The sequence below is a fragment of the Odocoileus virginianus genome, chromosome 12 (genome assembly GCF_023699985.2).
Source record: "Odocoileus virginianus isolate 20LAN1187 ecotype Illinois chromosome 12, Ovbor_1.2, whole genome shotgun sequence".
In the NCBI taxonomy this organism is placed as follows: domain Eukaryota; kingdom Metazoa; phylum Chordata; class Mammalia; order Artiodactyla; family Cervidae; genus Odocoileus; species Odocoileus virginianus.
Window position 1 is genome coordinate 23,819,443 of NC_069685.1, and position 17,951 is coordinate 23,837,393.

The 17,951-nt window shown below is 34.4% G+C and overlaps 1 long non-coding RNA gene across 1 annotated transcript in view; it reads left to right on the plus strand.

Annotated features, from left to right (window-relative positions):
• The window catches only part of LOC110122043 (uncharacterized), a 69,661-nt gene extending 65,674 nt beyond the window's left edge, over positions 1 to 3,987 (plus strand). The window contains exon 4 of the long non-coding RNA XR_011490525.1: positions 3,952 to 3,987. This is a non-coding gene — a long non-coding RNA (uncharacterized lncRNA). The remainder of the gene's footprint in view (positions 1 to 3,951) is intronic.
• Positions 3,988 to 17,951: the final 13,964 nt, after the last annotated feature.

Genomic DNA, 17,951 nt, shown 5'->3' on the forward strand with positions numbered 1-17,951 from the left:
CTGGGTACAGCTGCTTGGCTTGTGGGGACCCTGGTGGTGCCAAGTGTTCAGGGACACAGGCTGCCTCCGCGGCAGGAGTTATGGCCCTATCAGAGTCTTCTTTTGAGCCTCTTGTAGCTTGCGATCAGAAGGTCTCTTTGGCCAGTCTCTGTAGCTCTGCCTGTTCAGGTACATAGAGGGCACCCCCTAGCTGGGGTCCTACTCTGTAGTTTGGTGCATCAGGCACTTAAAGGGGCACCCTGGGTGGGGTCCTACTCTGTAGATCTGCACATCAGTCACTTAAAGGGGCACCCTGGGTGGGGTCCTACTCTGTAGATCTGCACATCAGTCACTTAAAGGGGCACCCTCGGTGGGGTCCTATTCTGTAGTTCAGTGCATTAGGTGTTTGACAGGCCAGCCTCTCTATTGTTGAGCTGCCAATGCTGGCGCAAGTGGAGAGAGAGAAGCTATGGTGATGGCTCCACCCCCTACACGTGACCCAGCAGTATCTCCTTGCTTCCATAGTTGCCTGGCTTTCCTCCACAGGCATTTCCCACCACAATCTCCCTCACATCCCCTCGATCTGTCTCCGCAGTCAACAGCAGCCCTCACCCTGGGATCGCTCCACAATCCCTAATCTCCAGCTGCCAGCCACTGCCCTTTCCAGGAGACCCACGTTCTTGCCCAGCATATGTATGGCTGAAGCAAGGGCTGTCTGATTCTCATTCCATTTAGGCTGCCACAGATCAGCTGTTTCACTCTCAGCCTTAAATGTTTCTCCTCTGACTCATACAGTTGCCCTGCTGTGGGGATTGGATTGGACCCCTGATTCAGTTCCCCCACCCGCCGAGAGTAGGTCCATTCCTACTAATACTCCTGTTTTCTCCCTATTTCCTTTGTCCTACCGAGTCTCAGCGGGGTTCTGTATATTCTTTTCCACCAGTCAGGTCCTCCTGTCCGCTGTCAGCTGGTATTCTGCCTGCACTTCTGGGACTGAAGCTCTATTCCTGATGTATCCGTGGAGATGTACTCCACGTCCTCCCACACCTCTGCCGTCTTGTTCTCTGAACTTGGTATTTTTTGACTTGGAAGATTATTAACCATTGATTGTGTTTATTTCATGGACATAAGACTGTTCAGATTACCTATTTTTTCTTGTTTGAATTTTGGCAGATTGGTCTTTTAAGGAATTGTTCATATCAAATTTGTGGGCATAGAATTTTCCATCATGTTTCTTTATTATCCTTTAAATGTCTTTAATATCTGTAATTTTGTCTCCTCTTTCATCCCTGATATTGGTTATTTGGATCTTCTGTCTTTTGCTCTTAGTCAGCTTGTGTAGAGGCTTGTTAATTTTACTGTTACTTTCAAAAAGTCAGATTTTTATTTTTTAAAAATTTATTGCTTTCCACTTTATTAACATATAATTTTAATTTTTTCTTCTCTTTATTTTATTTCAATTTTCTTTTGTCAGTCTGGAAACTTTTATCTTTGGTGAATCTAGGCTCCTGCACCATGAACTTCACCAGTGCTCCCCTCCTCCCACCCATGTGACACAGAAGGGGCCAGAGTTGGATAATTCTCTTCTTTTGGGTAGGTTTGGCTCTGCTAAAACCCCGTCAGGTTAAACTCTGCCAAAATAGTTTTTCCTGAGGACCTGCCCTTTTAAGCACAGAATACTGTGGTATATTTCAGAATGTTTCCTATTCCTTCCTCCTACTGGGATTATAAGGAGATTTTTCTCCAGTGTTCATTTTGAGAACTTGGAAGAGCCCCTGAAGGTAAAAGTCACAAAATGTGGGAGCTTATCGATGACTTCTACCCCTTGGAGATTTTAATTCTCAGAGTTGTCCATACCAAGCCTCTGACAGTTTGTCAATTACAGTTCTGGCTTTCCCATCCCTGCACTGGCTCCTGTAGAGGTTTATGCTCTTGGGTTTCTGTTCTGGAAGTTAAAAAATTGCTGGAGTTGGAAAGATTGCAGGACCTACACGGAAGTGAAAAACTCTTGCTCTGACAAAATATGCAGGTTCTGGCATCACTTTCCTCATCCTGTCCTTGGCAATAGTTCTGTCCGCATTTTCATACAGAGTTGCAGTGCAGCTGTATCAAAGACATCAAACTGTGTGTTTATATGTGCCTCAAATTCCAGAGGACATATGTCAAGCTCTCCTAAGTGTTCCCTCACTATGTTCTGTTCTTTTTCCCAAGAGCAATGACTTCCGAATCTGATATATTATACTACTTCAAATAAATGTTTGTGCTACTATAAGAGAGAAAAAGCTTGACTGCTCTTTTTAAAGCCCTTCAAGGGGTTTGTGGAAGTTAAACTACATCCTCTTTATCAACTCTTGTTCCAAACATTTGTATTTTAGCTGAAATTGTGGGTCTATAGAAAAAATAATTTAACATCTTGCGTCATACACAGAAACTGTATGAATGTCTATTGTAGGCTTCATTGAACCTCTGTCACCTTCATGGACCAGGCTGGTGATTTAAGTTCATTGAATTATAGTGTCATGTGTTTGAAAGTAGAAAGTTAAAATGTTTTTAACAAGGAGTTTTTTAGAATGAGTGAAGGTACTCCATGGCAAGAAACAATATACTCTGTACTCTGAAACACCAAAACATTAAAGTGAATTTGGAAAGCTAATAAAAATATGCTATGCATATTTAACATCTCTAATATATTAACATTACACATTGATTCATCTAAGGAAATTGTGCAATACAGTGCTCTTCCTTATAGAATGAAAATGACCTAAAATATCAAGTGCAGTTTGTGAGGTCTTGTTTTAAATAATAGAATGAAGTAATATCATGCTTATCATGTGGATCATATTAAATATGGCTCCAGAAATTACTTTAGATCTTGAAATGTCACCATTTAAGCATATACATCAGGTTTTTGTTATTCACTAATAGTTTCAATGACACCAAAACTTTCTCTTTGATTCATTTTTTGTTGTTTGTTTTCACTAGATAAAGGAAAATTGAATATGGTAGACTATCCATTGCTGGGTTTTAGTTTAAGATATGATTTCAATTTGCCACTCTCAAAAAATATTTATTTCATTCATTTTCAAATATTATTTATTCATCATTGGGCTGTTGGTAATTTTTATTAGAAGGAAGTGACAATTTTCACACTAGGAAGTAACTTTTATCTAAAATCTGCCTTGCATTTAGTCTATTCTCTGAAAAAACTAGAGTACTTCAGGAAATCTTTTAGATTCTGGCAAAATTCTGGAAATAGGTTACATCCAACAGGATATAATTTCCCATATAATCAGTATGAGAACTAATGGTATAACAAAAATTCTCAAGTTACATTACTCTTGACATTCATTTTGTTTAAGTCCAACAACTTTCTGTCCTGATATTTGTTTACTTGGCCAGGTGAGCTCATAAATTAGGAGAATCCTACTCTGAATTCTTTACATTCAATTGAAATAATTCCACAAAGGCAACTATTATTTCGGATGATGTAAATATAATCACCTCTAATGTGAAGGAGAAGGGGTTGACAGAGGATGAAACGGTTGGATGGCATCACCGACATGATGGACATGACTTTGAGTAGGCTCTAGGAGTTGGTGATGGACAGGGAGGCCTGGTGTGCTGCAGTCCATGGGGTTGCAAAGAGTCGTATACAAATGAGCGACTGAACTGAGCTGAACTGATGTGTCTTATTGACTGATAATAGTTGGTGTATAATTGACTAAACTAACTATGCAAGAATGTTAAATATGGGATAATTCAGGTATGAAACCTAGAATAGCATTTCCTTCTCTACTTTCAAATATATTTTTAACTGGCTGATCTATGAGTTGTGAAAACATTGTTCATGTCTAGATTGATATTGTGAATAATTTTAATAGCAGCAGTTTTAATAAGAAATAAGAGCAACAATTAGAATTCATTCACATCTTACTTTATGTTTTCATTAATGTCCTACTTTGTCTATTGCAGAAGCAAGAGAAAAACAGAAGCAGAGAATAAAGTAAGTATATTGATATACATTTGGATTTCTAGCTATGTTGTTGGAGAACATCATACAATTACTTAAGCCCCGCATCTCAATTTTTGGCCTTTTTTGAAGGGAGTTTTATTATTCATAAATTCCAGTGTGCTGTACCTTCTTAAGCATGCAAGGAGGTTAAATGTATTAGTGCTCATAAAGTGCTTAGCACAATACTTGATTAGATTACTTGTCCTTTAGATTGCTAAGCTTTTCAAGAAAGGAGCATTTCTAAATAGTTATCATTGCTCTTTCTAGTATGTTTGCTAACTGAATGAATCACATTTTGAAAGACTTACCTAGGATTTATCAGATTATAAATAAAAAATATTTTATAGCCAACTACTGGCACAATCTTTTCTTAGAGTCTATTAAGTTTACATTATACATGCATTAAATTGAACCAAATTTGATAGTTTGTCTTTCTTTTTTACCCAGTGTAGAACAAAGATGTCTGCCCTACCCCTTTTCAGAAGTCACATATTCTGAATTATAGGGTTAAGTCCTGTGGTTTCTTTAGGATTCTTTAATCTGGTGGGTCTAAGGTACTCTTTCCTATTAGTTTGTGGCTGTATTGTGAGCTGATGTTTACTGTATACTACTAACCATTATCTCTATTGTCAGGGAGCTTATAGGAAAAAAGTATGACCCAGCCTAAGAAAATATACAACTTATCTTTCTCCCATGATATGTGTGCCTGTGTGCATTTGTAGGGGAGAAGGAATATTAAAATTGCTTATTTTAACTTAACCCAAAGTTGCAAATGAAAACATGTTGTAAAGATATTTTCTCAAAGTTTCTAACAGCTCCCTGTTCCAATGTTCAGACATCTGCAATACTTAAATTTTCTACCATCCCTTCATAAGAAATGCCTACAAACCCATTAAGAATTGAATTAATTTCTAAGTCCACCTCTCTTCCCCACATATATCCCCATGATTCCAACCCCACTCAGCCTGGGCTGTAGCCGAGAATTGCATCCTGAAAGTCAGTGATGCCTACTGATTAACTTCACATTACACAGAACATCTCACTGTTAGATATCTATGAAATCAAACGTGGACAAATTCTTTAAGTTAAATTACTTTTTTTCAGTGTAATGTGCCTCCATACTGCCATCTTCAACCACTATGTGAAAAAGCAGCTTACCTTTAATTTTTCAAGTTTTCCTGGTAAGCTATGCAAATCCCTGAAGATACAATAAATGGCATACTAGCAAGGCAGCAGAAGAGCGTAAGTCATATTGAAAGATAATGTTTCTTTTTTCACTGAGGTATAGTTGATTTACAGTGTTTCAGGTATACAGCAAAGTGATTCAGTTACACACACACACACACACACACACACACACACACACACACACTTTCCATTATGTTCTCAGATGCTCAGTTGTGTCTGACTCTGAGATCCCATGAACTGTAGCCCTCCAGACTTCTCTGTCCATGGGTTTTTCCTGGCAAGAATACTAGAGTGGGTTGCCATGCTCTCCTCAAAGGATTCTTCCTAACCCAGGGATTGAACTCACGTGTTTTATGTCTCCTGCATTGACATGCAGATTCTTTACTACTAGCATCACCTGGGAAGTCCTCCTCTTTTACACTATAGGTTATTACAAGATATTGGATATAGTTCCCTGTGCTATACACTATGTATTTGTTACTTGTCTATATATATAGTGGTGCGTATCTGTAAATCCCAAACTGTCAATTTCTCTCTCTTCCCTACCTGCTCACTTTCCCCTTTTAGTAACCTTAAGTTTGTTTTCTGTGTCTGTGAGTCTATTTTGGCTTTATAAATAAGTGCATTTGCGTGATTTTTAGGTTCCATATATGAGTGATAACTTCCCTGGTGGCTCAGGCAGTACACACACACACACACATACACATACAGACACACAGACACACACGTACTGCATCTATATTCATTCATCTGTTGATGGTCATTTAGGTTGCTTCCATGTCTTGGATATTGTAAACAGTGATTTTTACAGTGGATACTGGAATGCATGTATCTTTTCTGAATACAGAGGAAAATTTTTTTCTTTCATTGGAGAATTCCAAACTAACACTGGAGAGATGATGTTTCATTTCTTTCCTTCTTTATTTTGGAGCTTATTGAAATAAATGCAGTAACCACTCTATTTTTCAAGAGATGTTATCTTTATTGACTTCTGGGAATCAGTGATTCTAGATACTAGATAGACTTTAATCCTTCTGAGGTAAATAGCTATTTCCTATTTCATTTTAAAAGTGATTTTATAATTGTTTTTGAAACACACATAGAAAATACATCTGATTACTGTGTACTGTGTTCAAAATATATACACTACTGAATAGGCAGGAGAATTGATAATAACAGCTACAACAACAGAATAAATATTGATAGAGATGAGTCTCCTGGTCACTAAGACAGTTCTTCAATATCAATCAGTGTCTTTTAAAATACATATCATTGATATCATTGATCAGGAACAATTCCTCCTGTCATTTTTGAGACTTTCTTTATCAAAAGAAGAAATAGATAGAGATACACTCTTTAAAATGTTATAACCTTGAAAATTTGGTTTTATTATCTCTATTATTTATGAAGAAACTGAAAATTAGAAAGTTTATCTAATTCATCAACTACAATAGACATGATACATGGTAGATAAAGAACCAAACAAAATTTTGAAGCCAGTTGTTTTTGACTTCAAAGCCTGATTATATTATTGTGATAAGATATTTTAAAGATGTCATGTCTTTTGTTTCACTAATCACTTTCAAAGTTGGGATAAACTAGCTTATTAAGAGAAAGTGAAAGTGTTAGTTGCTTAGTGATGTCCAACTCTGTGCGACCCCCATGAACTGGTCAGGCTCCTCTGTCCATGGAATTCTCCAGGCAAGAATACTGGAGTGGGTTGCCATTGAATAGAGAGACAAAGGTGGCTTGTGAACCCAGTTTTCTCCAATTCCATATGCATATGTCAACCACTCTCTTCTGCTTTTCTCATTTTTATTTAAAGTTTATCCTTTAATACCATCTTAAGATAAATACAATTTTCAGTCATTATTATTTAGAAAAGAACAAAGTAGCATGTGTGTCTATGTTTCTATTATTTAGAAAAGAACAAAGTAGCATTATATGTCTATACGCACATAATGCGTATTTGAATAAGTGAAATGAGAAGAGATAACCTAGAAGAAGACCACTGTTAATAAATTTACACTTTAGTCAAATCATCTTAAGAACATACAGTTAAAAATCTTTATTTTGGTCAACAGACAAATAGGAGTTGAGTACAAACAAATTTATATTATTATTTGAGAATGTTTCTCAAGCTTTATGATGACTCTTATGATCATCAGCAGATAATAAGAAAGAAAAGAGCAAGCATGAGGATTTTCTTCTCAATGATCAGTGATAAACCCTTCTTGTATTCTCACTCAGAGTAGATGAATGTCTTTTGATAGTGGACCCAGATAATACATATTTAGTTTTATTGGTTGGCATAGTAGAGGCTTACTTATATTTTAGGATATTTGAAAAAGTTTCAGTGTTTTAAAGTCAGTTGAGAACATAAAATCCAAACTTAGGCTTTTCAAAAATAAGAAATCTGGCAATATCAGGTTCATATGGTATGAATTGAAGACTTTCGATATGTCAGATCTGAATTGCCATATAAATCAACAGCCAAAGTGATATGATAAAAAGTTTGGGGTGGAGAATGAAAGACTCTGTCAGTAAGCTGCATGCTTCGTGATCAGGTAAAAGCCAAAATTGCCTCAGAGAAATGGGAGATATATGGTTATTCTTGTTGTTTGTCTTGTGATCATCAAATTTCCTAATATTCCCTATTGACTCTCAGATCCTAAGTGTCAATAGTTATTTTACTACTGTATTGTTAAGAGGAAAAGAAAATATTCCTATCCCTATGTTTCTAAGAAATTAAGGAAACAAATCATATAAGGAGAATCTCTTTTGTTTCAAACATACATTATATTTACCAAAAATATCAACCTGCCTCAATCTCAAAATTACTTCATATAAAAATATTGATTTATGGTTCTTTGAAAATTGCTGTGGATTCAAGTTTGATAAGTCTTCCATTTTATTGATATTATAATTACCTAAGAAATGTAAGAATCTAACAACTTGCTGTTTGTTCATAAAAAAGTGTTCATTAGAATTCTTCAAAGAAATGTGATAAAAACATTTTTGAAAGTCTAAATCATTAAAATATTTTTTATGATAATCTGACAAATATGATGGACAATACTGAATTTTCATTCAAGAGCATCATGATATTACTACTATGATTACTATTACTATAGCTAGCCTACCGTAGCCATATAGTAAAGTAGAAACTTGAAGATGTGAATTTCATATCTTTAAAAAAGATTTTCCTCTTTAGGATTTTAATTGTGAAATGTATAGGTATTTTTTCATTCAAAATGTATAGGCTATTTTGAATAATAAAGTAAACATGATCAGGAAGAAATAATTTCAGAGCATATCACCAGTGGACAAATTTATAAAGAGAAATTCTTTGAGTCAGTATTCCAGTTGAGACAGAATTGTATCATTTTTTAATTTTTCTGTCAACACTGAAGTTTTGAATGATAAGTTCATCTTTAGAAATTCCCTTTCTCTTTGAATGGACTTGAATGATTCTCAGTCAAGTACACAGATTTAGAAACGCAATAGCAGCTTGCTAAATATTCAAAAGTAAATATAAAAGGTACCTAGAAAACAGAGCTACACAGAAAGCAAGTTTAATCAACTAAATGAGTTGTCTGTTTTGGATATCAGGAATGGAGTGGATTATTCCTAGATCATTGTGAAGACAAAACAGTGAAATGATATTTGCCATGTTCTTCTTGTTTAGTCACAAAGTGTGTCCTACTCTGCGACCCCATAGACTGCAGCATGCCAGGCTTCCTGTCCTTTACTATCTCCCAGAGTTTGCTCAAACTCATGTCCATTGAGTTGGTGATGCCATCCAACCATCACATCCTCTGTCACCCCTTTCTTCTCCTGCCTTCAATCTTTCCCAGCATCAGAGTCTTTTCTAGCATCAGGGTCTTTCCTAATTAGTTGGTTCTTCCCATCAGGTGGCCAAAGTACTGGGGCTTCAGCTTCAGCATCAGTTCTTCCAATGAATATTCAAAATTGATTTTCTTTAGGATTGACTGGTTCAATCTCAAGAGTCTTCTCCTGCATCACAATTCAAAAGCATAAATTCTTCCATGCTCAGCCTTCTTTGTGGTTCAACTCACACTCAAACTTTTCATAGCTAACCTGATAATCTCTAATACAGAGTATATTTATATATTTCACTTTGAGTCTTAAATGCCACATATATACACATATATGACTGCATCTCCATGTATATGTATATATGTATGTATGTACAATACTTATATGTGGATATGTTTGTGTGTGTATATTTGAACAGGTTAGATCAGCTGTGTCCCCACTACATGAAGAGAATCATGCTATCTTGTGGAGAAAATAAAACAGAAAACCCAACAGATAATTTGCTTCAAGACTACATCCTAATGAAGAATTGACTCATCTTTATTGACATAAAATATGAAGACCTAAAAGGCACTTTCAAAAATATTATGAAAAACTTGTAATTTAAGATATTTTCTTCCTAACTACATCCTGTGCTTGCATGGGTGCTCAGTCATGTCCAACTCTTTGCAACCCCATGGACTGTAGCCTGCCAGGTTCCTCTGTCCATGGGATTCTCCAGGCAAAAATACTGGAGTGGGTTACCATTTTCTCCTCCAGAGCATATATATTCTACACTTATTTAAATTTTAAAAATCCCTTTTACTCTAAATTTTTTATTTGTACTCAATTTAAGATATAGTTTTGAATTATTGAATTTTAAAGTATGTCATTGGAATGTGTTTATATATATATATAATATATATATATATATATATATATATACACAGAAAAATAATATAAATTAAGTAAAACATTTTAGCATTTTAGTCCATTTTCTGTCTCTACAAACATACCTTGGATTTCATCTTGATAAAGGAAAGCATTCAATATCTAGGTTAAGTTTAAAATATTTAGAGAAAATGCTTTAGATATATTAAGACTAAAGAGTTACAGAGTCGACCTTGCTTATCTTTCTTCACAGGCTTTTAAAATAAGTTTGGGGGATTCTGTTCTGTGAACTAAAATTTAATAACGTGTTTGTAAAAGGTGAAGGTCCCAGACTAAGTACATTTCTTCTGGAGAAAGTTCACAGCCTATATTTCCTAATAGTAACTCATAGGCTAATGTAGAAAGATTTTTTTTTAATTTTTTGTCTCTTTAGACAAGAGTAATGGCCTATGTCTGAACTGAATTAGATACTAAAAAGATGAGGCATATTTTGTAGAAAACAACTCAATTTACCAAATTTTTGCCTCTGATTTAAAGATATTTAATAATTAAAATATCTTTTGTAATAAAAGGAACATATTTAACATAGCTTTTTTATATCCTATATTTTATAAAATGACCATAATATTTGCTACATAGTGTGATTCAAAAAAAAAATTAAGCTCACCAATGTCACTAACCTTATTGATTACCTATTTGTGTACAATAATAAATTATTTACTAGATCAAGAAATTAAGATATCTGATTTTGTGTATGTACTCACCACCCTTAAAATATTTGGTGTCCCTAAATTATTAGTTTTGTAAATTACATTTCAGTGGTAGAGCAGTGTGTTTAATAGTACACATTCTAAGTTTTAATCTATTCTCCATTCTTGAAATTGGAAAAATGAGCTGAATCTTAGTTTTAAATAGTGCCAACTTATACAAAAATATTCTACTTATTCAAATCCAGTTTCAACTTGAACAATAAAATATGCTTCCTTTTATTTCAGCTATTTCATTTATTTTATTTAAGATCTTGCTTTTTATTCTATTGATAACCTCAGAAATAAGTACAAGCCAAGCATATCAAACATTGGGGGGAAAATCTGTCTACATTATATTAAGTCATAATTATTCACCAAAGGAATACCATAAAAATGCACTAAAATATCCATGACTTTGTTACCTTTTAACCTATGTTTATTTCTTAGTAGAATATATTAATGCAGTAGTAATTCACTTTCTTTTTATTATGATTTCCCATATGAAGAGTATAATTTACTGTATTAGAGAGTAAAACTTATTTTAACACAGCTAGTGCTTGGGTTTTGCTCAAATAGAGGTTCCATTTAAAAAGCAAAAGATATCTTACTTCTGGATCTAATTAAAACTGAACAAAGTAACTAAAGATTAGTAGGTTAATCTATTTCAAGGAACCAATTATTTTCCCTGAATTTCTTTAATTCCTTCAGCCAATAAGCTGATGTAGTATACTACTTGAAGCTTGATGTTATTTAATGGTAGGATAATAAAGGACACACTGCATAGAACAGAAAATCTACCTGTGCAATCATTGTTGTCCTATGTAACTTAGATATATTACTCCAGTCCATTATTCTGATATAACTTTATGTAGATTTCAAGGCTGATTCTTTAAAAAGCACAGCAACACTAAAGTTATTTCCAGAAAAAATCTTGGATCACCCATGTAGCTAATATTTTTTAATGAAGCAGTTTTGATTATGTATCATTGTGTTAGGCAGTTAGAATAGGAAAAAGTAGTCAAAATGGCAGTGGCTAAAAGACAAGAAAGGTAAAAGCCCAGGGAAATAAAACAAAGGAAGGTCCAAGGACCGGAGTGAGGACCTCAGGTAGAACAAACAGCACTGCTGGCTAGCCCAATTTCATAGGACAAGCTCAGGGGGAGGAGAAAAAAACATAAAAAGAGGAGCCAAAGGGCCAGGGGTCCCCCTCTCTCTCTCTCTCCCTTCCTCCCTCTCTTTCATGCTTTTTCTCTCTCTCTCTCCCTCTCTCTCTCTCTCTCTCTCTCTCTCTCTCTCTCTCTCTCTTGCGCTCACTCTCTCTTCTCTTCACGTCTTTTGGGTCAGCATGCCCTAATACCTCGAGGATGCATTTTCCTTTATTTTCTAAACAAAACTGAGCTATAACATGGAGCTGTGACACTGGTCTGTCCAAGAGCTGTAGTGTTGGTAAGCTGTAACACTGGTCTGTCACTTCAAATTTTTGTTGTGATGAGACAGAACAGAGGAAATCACACACTCCCCCAACAATTGCAAAAAAAAAAAAATATTAAATTCTAATCCCTTTTGTTTTAAAGTTATTGATACTTTTACTCCAGAAGCATCACCTAGTTCTCAGAGCCTTTGTAATGTTTACTTCTGTGAATGCTGTTTGCAGTCACTGTTTTAAACTAATAAATGTCCCATCTGTTTTAAAATAAAAATATATCTCATTAGTTCTTCTAGCCTGTTCCATTTGCTGAAAACATTGCTTTCTTTAAATGTTATTATTTTTCTTTGTTTTGAGACCATTAGACCAATTAACATTATTATCAACATGAATTTTGCATGTTATATTTATCACCCTTGCAGATTTATAAGCAAACTTTGCTATGTCATCTGTGTTCATAACTGTTTAAGATCTGCAATAATAGAAAATTGAATGAGGTTACAGAGACATCTTCAGACTATAAATTCCTAATTTAGCACCCTAGGAGACTCAATTGTTTTGCCTTTTATTACTCATTTGCTCTAGTCTCCCACATTGCATAACTAAAAATGAAGTGATTTAAAAGTTTATTTTCTCACAAATCTTGCCCTCTTGTTTCTAGACAGCAATATTTTATACTGAGCTCTATCTAATGCTTTATGTATATTTCAAAAATACATAGTAAAAGAAGTGGTTTAAAAACTTCCAGCTGCTTAAGTTTAGATGAGGATGAAAACAGGTGATAATGTAAAGCAATACAGATGAGATCACTGAATAACATCACATTATCTGTTTCAAGATGTAGATGATTGATAGTCTTGAATTCTTTAAGCTTCCACAGAGACTACATGGAATAAAAGATAGGTTTGTAGGAAAAGCAACAAAGGTTTACAGCTCAACATATACACCTGTTTTCAAAGATGTTTACATCTCAGAGAAACATATTTTAATAAACATCTCAAAATATATGGTTTTATTAAGTAAAACTCTTTTCTATACTCCAACGGACAACTTGTACTTACAAGAGTTTTGTGAGCATGGATATTCTGAATTTAATTAAATGAGAAGTTCATCAAATGGGATCTGTGTATATGTCCATTTCAGTTTAGTAACCCACCTTTTCAGTGGAGAGGATGCAATTTTCTTATTATATTTGAATAAGTATGTTTATTGGAGGTTTTCTAAAAAGTACTGAGAAAACCAGTCAGAAACAGTGAGCAATTAAGTAGTTATACAACAAGCTCCCCCAAAAGAAACTATCTAAAAAAAATTAACTTTGCCTGTTGGTTTGAAAAATCATCACACATGTAAAATCCATGGGTAGATTTTCACTTAGTCATGTTTCAACTAGTTGGGCTTATAATATAAATTGTATGACACAATTAATATCCACTTTGGAGAGCCATTGGGAATACTTATAGTAATTGTTACTATACGGAGTAGTTCTATCCACTAGAACTCTCTAAAATTATGGAGAAGAGATATTTATTTAGAAATGGAAAATGATAGTTTAATTGGAGAAGCAATTAAATTAAAAGCTATTTTACAATATAATAATTTACTCACAGAAAGTACATTGTCTTGTCACAATTCTTAAAGACTAGCCATGTTGTTCAGAAAGTGTGCTATACCTCATCAGTTTGGCTTTTGTGTTCACTTATGATTTATTTTTCGATTTCCTGCCTAATTTCAGGTGAGTTAAGATGTTAAAGTAAGAAGATAATTCCTCTTGATTTGCTTGCTGCAAAGAAATTCTCTCTTTTCAACCCAGTACTTTGTAAATCAGCTGTTAATATTGCTTGTATATGACCTGAGCTATTGGTAGACTTTAACAAATAGAGCTATTTTTCCTTTTATTTGACCTTAGGTCTCCTCTTTTGCAACAGCGACTTCTACCAAGTCCTGGAGAGACTCTGTTTCTAACCCTTCCTGCCTTGAATGAGCTAAAATCTCAAAGGATATTAGCTCTAAATAGTAGTTCTTGACCTTGAATACATATTGGAATCTTCTGCTGGAGCAGATATACATGCTAAGGCCCCACCTCCAGGTTTTCTGATTTAATTGATATGGAGAGTGACTTGGTCACTTATTTTATGAAAGATCACCTAGTGACTCTAAGGTTAAAAATTCACTGTTCTAGTATCTTCCTATGTCCCACTTCCTCATCCCCACTCCTGCCCCATCCATCAATTTCTACAACATGTTCTATTCTTATTAGATGTAAGATTGTTTAGTAGTTGATCTCAGGTGTTTTCAGGAACCCAGTGAGAAAATCTGCTAGCATTGCTGTCATTGTTGCATCCTGTTTCAGTAAATGTGGTGGCTCAGAGGGTAAAGAACCTGCCTGCAAGGCAGAAGATCTAGGTTTGATCCCGGGGTGGGGAAGATCCCCTGGAGAAGGGAATGGCCATCCACTCCAGTATTCTTGCCTGGAGAATTTAATGGACCAAGGAGCCTGATGGGCTACAGTCCAGGATGTCACAAAGAGTCAGACATGACTGAGTGACTAACACTTTCACTTTTTAATGACAGCTACCTGCAACTTTTTAGCAGAGTATTTTAAAGAATGTGGTCAAGCCAACCAAAGGAGTAAAACAGGAAATAAAAGTTCAAGGAAAGAGAATTGGGAAGGGACTCTGGGCATATTTTAGAGGAAGAGGAAACTTAAGCAAAATAAGTATGGAATGGAAAACAAAAGGGCCTTGAGATTATTGTTCCAGGCACAAGAAACATGGAAAGATTTGTGTTTCCATGTGCAGTCATTAAAAAAAAAAAAAAAAAAAAAAAGCATGTGGTTTACAGAATAAAATCCATACTCTTTATATTGTTTTCCCAATGTGCATATATAAAAGTGAAAAATGATATAATAAACAGATAAATGATACTTAAGTCATAGAGACACCACCTTAGTTTTTTCAGGTGTAAAGAGGATCTAAAACTTTTTACTAGAACACATACATTTTGAAGTTGGGGCTGGACATTTTAAACATCAGCCCTGTTTATTTTTAGCATCAATTGTGTTTAATCCCATTTTGTATATGAAGAAACTGAGGCATGGGAAAGTTGCATGGCTTACTTAATTTTCCAATGAAATAGCATAGTATCATTGGGCAAAAGCTTTAGAAATATCACTAAAAGTTCTTCACTTTGATTTTATAATCCATAAAATAATTATGTTGAGACAGGTGGACTCTAGTATATATTCTAATTCCATAAAGCCCTCAACTTGTAAGAGTTTAATTTTCTTTCAAGAAATTAAAAATCACCCTCTTGGCCTTTTATCTGAAACAAAATCAGAGTATTCTTCTTTATAATTCAGAGCATTTGCCCATTTAGAGTTTTCAAAAAAGTCTTTCTTTTCCCATTATCGCTTAAAGACTCTCAGAACTGTTTTGCAGGTAAATGCCAACGGCTCCTCTTACTCCCTCCGGCCTATGGATTTGAATTCATTTGAATTCTTTCAGGGCAGCATGATTTTTTGACCTGGTATATGCTCTGTATATTTTCTTTTGTTCTTTCCATTTTGAAGATGACACTACTTTTTAAAGAAGGTAGAACAAAAGACCATCTGTATACTTATCCAACTACTTTCTCTACTTTTAAAATGACACCAGTTTTTATAAATGAAAGACACATCTATTCCATTTTTATCTTGTTTCAAAAAGAGTTTGGTAGGGATTTTTAAAGCATTATTTACCATATTATCTGACATTACTTCTATAGGTCTACATTATGCTTTTATATTTTAATGTTTCAAACCATTTACAGGTATTTGGAAAATTTTTCTTTAAAAATTTGAACTAAATAGCTTTCAAAGATTATTATACAAAAGAAAAAGGTCTTTGATCTTCTTGGAGGTAGTGCTAAGAGCTGATAAAATTGTATGTTTTGACTTCTTTGATATTTGCAAATAATGTTTCACACATTTTCACATTGCTATCTAGTAGACATGTCATTAATACTATTTATATGCATGCTTTCTTATAAAGTCCTTAAAAAGTTTTTGCACTCGTTAAGTCCTAAAATTCCAAAGACCAAAGTAGATGGGACACATTGTTCTCACTTTATAATCAGACAAATTGAGATGTAGAGAAAGAAATGATCTTTATAACCTCAAGCTTTTGGGGTCATTTCAACATTTTCAGAGCAAGGAAAAAAACTATTAGTAATGACTTCTAAATGTATTAAATTGAGGATATGTACCCTATCATGTTACTCTATGAAACTTATTGTTTGGACTCAAGTATAACATGAAATTAGAAGGGAAAAATAAAAACAAACAGCAAAGGCACCTTGAGAACCAAGGTTAACTTGGTCCTTTCCTTGATGTTTTGTAAAGTGAAGTGTAGACTCTATATATATAAGAAGGATATTAAGTTTTCTGCCCTTTAAAAGTCATTTACAATGTCAATACTTTGATTTTTGCTTTATAATTTCCAAAGAAAGACTTTGTGGAACTGTTTTTTTTTTTTTTTAATAACTAAAGGTCTTATATAGGTCTATTGAGAAACTATATGTAATATACAGTTGTACGGTTCCTAAGTTCTAGAATTTATTTGGAAAATGTTAGTAAATATAACTCTAATAATGAATGGTTTATTTCAAAGAAAAAATAAACTGTGTGCTGATAAGCCTCATTTATGTAAGATTATCCAATAAACTCACGTGAATTTCCACCTCCTTTTTTCTCATTTGAGTTACTAAATAAGCTCAAATATCCAAATTTCCTCTCATTTTATGGACAAATCTGTTTCATTTCATTAAATCAATTATAATGCTTTTCCAGTGCTTGCAGATTTGTAGGCTGCTTTATATTTACAAATGTTTTTTCTTTCCTTTTCTGGATACATTAACTGTATTCCCAGACAGAAGCTGCTTCATTAACAACATGAACAGGAAAAAGTATACATGCATCTATTTACAGAAAGTTCATAATTAGGCAGAGTATTCTTCTGTCAAAAGTCAGAAGAGCGATTGATAGCATTTAGGGTAAACATATCTGGGAGATGAAGAAAAGGGGACCTCAACAACACTAACAATTTCTATTTGTAATCTGGATGCTTCTTACATTTTGTAAAATTCATTGATCTGTGTATCTATCCACTTATGATTTATGGATGTACTATATATATCTATGTATTATCTGAAACTTTATTTCAGATGGAGCTAAAGTTATTAGTTATAACTGAGAAGGAGAAAATTAATCCCTTAGTGAGCAAGACAATCAGGGGAGATTTACCTAAGCATACAGTTAATAGAACTATAGGGATTTATAACAGAAATTGCTCCTGTGTATATGTTAACCACTCTCCAGTAGCAAAAATAGACATTTCTGCCACTAAAGACAAGTCTAACTCAGTAATGCATCTCTTCTGGTTTAAAACCTTCAAATCATAGTCAAAAGAGCCAGATGTACAGATTTATAATCTACAATGTTTCAGCCTAAGGTCTTTTGACTTTATGATGGTGTGAAAGCAGTCGGCATTCAGTAGAAACCATACTTCAGCTTTTGAATGTTGATCTTTTGGAGGGTACTGATACTTTTGTGGTGTGAGGCAGTAGCTACAGCTCCCAGCTAACCAAGGGATCACGAGGGTAAACCACCAAAACACTTACAACAATTCTGTTTTCACTTTCAGTACAGTACTGAGTAAATTATTGATACGTGAGATATTCAGCCTGTTGCTATAAAATTGGCTTTGTATTAGATGATTTTTGTCTAGCTGTAAGCTAATGTAGGGGCTTACACTGTGGCTCAGCAGGAATATAATCTGCCTACAATGCAGGAGACACAGGCTATGCAGGTTCAATTCCCTGGGTCAGGAAAATCCTATGGAGAAGAAAATGG